Source organism: Artibeus jamaicensis, unplaced genomic scaffold, assembly GCF_021234435.1.
Source record: "Artibeus jamaicensis isolate MK-2021 breed Jamaican fruit bat unplaced genomic scaffold, CSHL_Jam_final scaffold_804, whole genome shotgun sequence".
NCBI lineage: Eukaryota > Metazoa > Chordata > Mammalia > Chiroptera > Phyllostomidae > Artibeus > Artibeus jamaicensis.
In genome coordinates this window covers 2,578,350-2,584,349 of record NW_026522055.1, presented here as the reverse complement: position 1 = coordinate 2,584,349, position 6,000 = coordinate 2,578,350, and positions in this window count along the sequence as shown.

Genomic DNA, 6,000 nt, shown 5'->3' with positions numbered 1-6,000 from the left:
GAAGTAGCCAAACCAACGTGCTCTGAGAGTGGAGGCGTTTTGTACAGGATACATGCTGTGAAAATGTCACTCTCATTCTTCTCCTACCATAGTGCTGGACCGGGTGTGTAGCTCTTCAAAGCTGAGGTACAGATAGAAGTTCATACATCATTTTTGTGGTGTAGGCAGCCTTTCAGAATGGCTTCCAACCATCTCCACTTCCTGAGATTCATGTTTTTATATAACTCCCCTTGTGTGCTGGCTGGACCTAGTGACTTGCTTATTGTCAACAGGTTATAGCAAAAGAGATGGAATGTCATTTCATGCCCAAGATTATGTTACATAGAACCTGGACTTCAGGCTTGCTAGCAAATTTTGTCTAATGCCTTCTCAGCTTTCATGATTTAATGATGTGAGTGGCTGTATTGTGATCTGCCATTTTGGAAAGGCCCATGTGGAACCCCGGGGCATCCTCTGCCCAACAGCTAGCAAAGATCTGAAGCCCTCATTCCAAAGTCCTGTGAGGAATGGAATGTTGGCCAAACCAGTGAATGAGCTTGGGCGTGGGCCATTCCCCAGTACAGTTTCAGATGAGGCTGCAGAGCTTGCACCAGCACCTTGATTACAGCCCAGTGAGAATCTGTGAGAGAGAAGACCAAGGCGAGCCATGCTTGAATTCCTGACCCACAGAAACTAAGAGATAGTAAAAGTATGTTGTTTTAAGCTGCTTAGTTTGGGGGATAATTTGTTAGGTAGCAATAGATAACTAATGATATCAATATCTTGAAATTCAATGGTCTTGCTCCACTGTCATAGTTTTAACTGAAGATTGAAGGACAGAATTTTCCTGAGTGATTTTTGTAGAACAGGATGTGTATGCAAAAATCTTGGGAAGAAAAATAAGAGAGGACGGACTTTCTCGTTTTTGATAATGGCAGGTTAGGTAAGTTAGATCAACCCTTCTGCCAAAAACAAAAGTTGTCGATAAAATACTTAAAAAAATAGTCTTTACAAAATATGCAAGATGTAACAAGCTAGTGAGGCATATTCAAACTGATGTTTAGAACTCAGAGAGGTAAGGGAGCCCTCCAAGCTGCTTTTGACTGATGAGCATTTGCTTATTCTGGTTGTTGAAATGAGGTGTAATTTTCAGTAGATTGCTGGAAGGAGGGGAATGAAAATAGAAATGGTGCTTAACTGGAGCTATGACAAATGGAAGAGCAAACTTAGACCCATCTTGGAGAAAAGTCACTTTAATCCCAGAAGGAAGATGATCTGAAGTGGGAGGTCTGAGACACACAGAGCAAGGGAATGGTAAATAAGTAGATGTATCAGTCAGGGTCTCAATGGGAAACTGAGAGCACTGGCAGAGCCCCATTTAACACGAATTAATGAAGGGAAGAGTCACAGAGGTGCGGCAGGGTTGAGAGGTCCAGTGAGAGATGGGGAAGGATCCAAAAACAAGCAAGAGTGAGAAGCCATTGCCATCTCAGATCTGATGGGGCAAGAAGAGGGGAGATGAGGCCTGGAGGCAGTGAGAGCTGTCACCGTGGAGGATGTGTGCATGAGTCAGGGTTGTCTAGAGAAACAGAACCAGTAGGACACAGTAGGAGGGGAGATTATTCCAGGGAATTGGCTCCTGTGATTGTGGAGCCTGAGCAGTCCCAAGATTGATTCCTTGAAACCAGATGTTAAGATATTCACAAAAATGTACTGACAAGGCTACTGTTTTCATTGATCTTTGTTTTAAAAAAGAGGATTTTTTTTGTTAAATGTATTATTTGTGTTAACATTAAAAATGTTATTTTAAATGAATTAATGTGTAAATATTTGACATTATCTGTTTGATTTTCTAATAAGGCAAATATTGACAGATATAACCTGCACAATTAAAAGCTCTTTGGGGGCATGCTGTAATTCTTTCTAATAGTGCACAGGGTTCCTGAGACCAAAAATTTTGAGAAGTACTACCTTAGAAATGTGCCCAGTTACACCAGGTTTATGTGCAGGAATGTTCACAGCAGCATCATTGTCATGCCCCCAGTCATAGAAGCAATTCATATGTCCAATTAGAGTCAGGTGAATGAATAAAGTATAGTCCATCCACATAATGGAATACTGTGCACCAGTGAAAAGAAACTATCACTACATGGTGACACAGACATGTCTCCCAAAGACAATGATGGAGAAAAATGAGAAGGCACGCAAGAATACATAAAGTCTTGCTCCATATATAAAAATATTTAATCTTAATAGCAGTTAAAAGAAAATGGCATCATTAGTAACTACTAAAAAGAAGAATGAGTGAGGGCAAGATTGTGAAAATGTTAGAATGTTGCTCATATACTTCTAAGGAGATGAGGGAGGCACTGCTGGGGAAGCCACTGGAGGAGAGTCTGACCTATTGTGCATATATCGTTTCTTGACCTACATGATGAGTGTTTACTTTAAATTTATAATATACATATGACTACATTTGTCTTATGCTATATGTATGTTATGTTTCACGAAATGTAACTGCAGACACCCTGGCTGGTGTAGCTTAGTTGGTTGGAGCATCCCATAAGCTTTCGGTTCAATTCCCAGTCTGGTCGGGGCACATGCATAGGTTGCAGATTCAGGCCCCCATCTGGGCACATGGGAGAGGCAACTGATCAATGTTTCTCTTCCTCTTTCCCTCCCTTCCCTTTTCTCTAGAATCAGTGTGCATGTCCTCTAGTAAGGATGGAGAAAAAGGGGAAGGATAATATAACCAATAGCAATAATCTTACATCACTTTCTGAAACTATTGAGGAAGCAACAAATATTTAGTTTGTGGTGCTGTGTTAAAGAAACCACACCATCACTTTCGACCAAAATTTCCTGAAGAGGAAGTAATCCTTTCCCTTAGTAAGTTTCTATTATTGAGGAAGGAAGGCTTAATAACTTGGTGGTCAAATTACTATCACTAGGATCTTTCATTGTCCAAGTGAGCATCTATTTAGTATCAGAACTGAGAAAAATAACAGATAAAAATGTTGAGAAATTATTGTTCCCACAGTCTCATATTAAAATAAGACCACTAGACAGTTTTAAGTCTTCATATCAAATTAATTGCAGTATTTTGAATCATTGCAAAATTAGTACCCAGCATTCTGAGATATAATATTCCCAAGTTTCCCTAATGTTAACATCTTATATTACCTGTGCCAAGAATACACAAGGGGGAAAAGACAATCCCTACAACAACTGGTGCTGGGAAGATTGGATATTCCCATACTGAGAATAAAAATGGACTCTTTTTTTACATCGTACACAACAAACAATTCAGAATGGAGTAAAGATTTCATCATAAGACCTGCCACTATGAAACTCCTAGAAGAAAACACAAGAGAAGAGCTTAATGCCATTAGCCTTGTCAATGATTTTACAGTTTTGACACCAAAAGCCCAGATAACAAAATAAAACAAAACAAAACCAATGGAACTACATGAAACTAAATAGCTTCTGCACAGCAAAATCAATAATCAACAGAGTGAAAAGACAACCCACAGATGGGAGAACATAGTTGCCAACCATATATCTAATAAGAAGTTAATCTTCAAAATATATAAGGAATCCTTATACTCAAGAGGAAAGAAACCTAATACCCAGTTTAAAAATGGAGTAAGGACTTGAATAGACCATTCTACAAAAAAAGACATACACATGGCCAACAGGTATTTGAAAAATATTCTCAACTCATCATCGAAGAAATGCAAGTCAAAGCCACAATGAGATATAGCCTTGTGCCTGTCAGGATGGTGCTATGAAAAAATAAAAACACAAATAAAAGGCCAAGATGGAGGTTTAGGTACATGGGCTTCACCTCCCTGGACAACCAAAATGAGGAAACAACCAATTTTAAAAACAAAAACAAACAGAACTGCCAGAAAATTGAACTGTGTGGAAGTCCAACAACCAAGGAATTAAAGAAAAAACATTCATCCAGATCAGTAGGAGGGGCAGAGACAGGTGAGGAGGATGTGCAGCAGGGTGGCAACTGGTGGACTGGGCAATCCCATATTTGTGTATGGATAAACAGGTAGGACTTATTGGAGAGCAAGACAAATTATGCAACCCACTGTAGTAGACCCCTCTGCCTAGTTTTAGGAATTGTATCTCTACCCCTTGTGACTAAGGGCGAGAGACGACCTTTGGTGTGCCAGCCACAGGAGACAAAGCCTGTCTGTGGTAGCAAACACTGCCTCAGTTCCTCTCCCCACCCCCAAAGCTTGGTTGGAAGTCAATGCCGGGTAAGACCCCTCACAGAGGGGGGCAACCTAAGCCAGACTCAATCACTTGGGAGGCCTTCATGGAAGGACTTGGGGGGGGGGAGCTGCAACAAAGAGCAATGGACTCTCACCCCTTGGCTTTGTCAAAGCCCGAGTCCCCATGTTCTCTGGGAGAAGCACTTCCTGGCTCCAATCCCCTTAAGCCCAAATACCTGATGGGGAGAGGTGCAGCTCCTTGCCTTGCCAGAGTGTGTCCTGGGGGAAAATCTGGCATCACAAAGACTTGCTGATAAACCTGTGAAATCTACTCTGCTAAAAGTTCATTCATATGATAAGGGTCGGAGAGGAAATGAGTATGTCTCCCAAAGTTTCTACAACTCTCTTCCTGACAGACACTGACTCAGACTAAGCCGTCAGATCTCTTTGAAATGTTATCTACTGTTTGATCCTTGCTACCCTGTATTCCTGTGTATTACAACCCAATAAAAGGCTATAGAAGAGGGCGCTCTGGGCCTTTTTCTCCTCGGAGGAACTGGCTGCTGCTGGCCTTTGTCTCCCCTAAGAAACTGGCCACAGCCCACCTTCTCCATCCCAAACAGATCTCAGCATCTCTCGGCCATATTTATTCACTCACGCATGTCCATGGCACCGGGGGGGGGGGCGACTCGTGAGAGAAGTCGCCCCCACAACCCATGATTCCCGCATGGGCACAATAAAGCCTCAGAACCTCTGTGTGTAAAAACCTGGGGAGTTGTGGCAGCAAGAGAAACTGGAAGTCTCTTGAAAGCAGGGTGAAAGTTGAGCAAGCAGCATTGTTCCCTCTCTCACCCCTCCCCATATACAGCACCACAATGTGGAATAGTGGGTTGCACACCCTGGTGAATACCTAAGGCTCCAACCCTTAAAACATAACAGCTGCACTGAGACAAAGAAATGGCTCAAATGAAGAACAAATCAAAATGCCATAAAAAGAACTAAGGGGTGAGGAGATAGCCAACCTATCAGATTAAGAGTTCAAAACACTGGCAATCAGGATACTCAGAGAAATGATTGAGTATGGCTGCAAAATGAAGAAGTGAAGTCTATACAAATTGACATGAAGAAAAATATATAGGGGACCAACAGTGAAGGGAAGGAAACTAGGACTCAAATCAACAATTTGGAACAAAAGGTAGAAATAAACATTCAACCAGAACAGAATAAAGAAACAAAAATTTTTAAAAATGAGGAGAGGCTTAGGAACTTCTGGGACAACTGCAAACATTCCAACATCTGAATCATAGGAGTGTCAGAAGGAAAAGAGGAAGAGCAAGAAATTGAAAACTTATTTGGAAAAATTAATGAAAGAGCCCTGGCTGGTGTGACTCAGTGGATTGTGTGCTGGCCTGTGAACTAAAGGGTCATGGGTTCAATTCTGAGTCAGGACAAATGCCTAGTACCCAGTAGGGGCACATGACAGGCAACCACACACTGATGTTTCTCTCCCTCTCTTTCTACTTCCCTTCCCCTCTCTGTAAAAAAATTTTTTTAAAAAACCTTTAAAAAAAGAATAAAAGAAAATGTCCCCAATCTGGTGAAGGTAATAGACACACAAGTCCAGGAAGCTCAGAGAGACTCAATTTGGACCCAAAGAGGAACATACCAAGGCACATCATAATTAAATTGCCCAAGATTAAAGATAAGGAGAGAATCTTAAAAGGAGCAACAGAAAAGAAGAGAGTTACCTACAAAGAAGTTCCCATAAGACTGTCAGATGATTTCTCAAAAA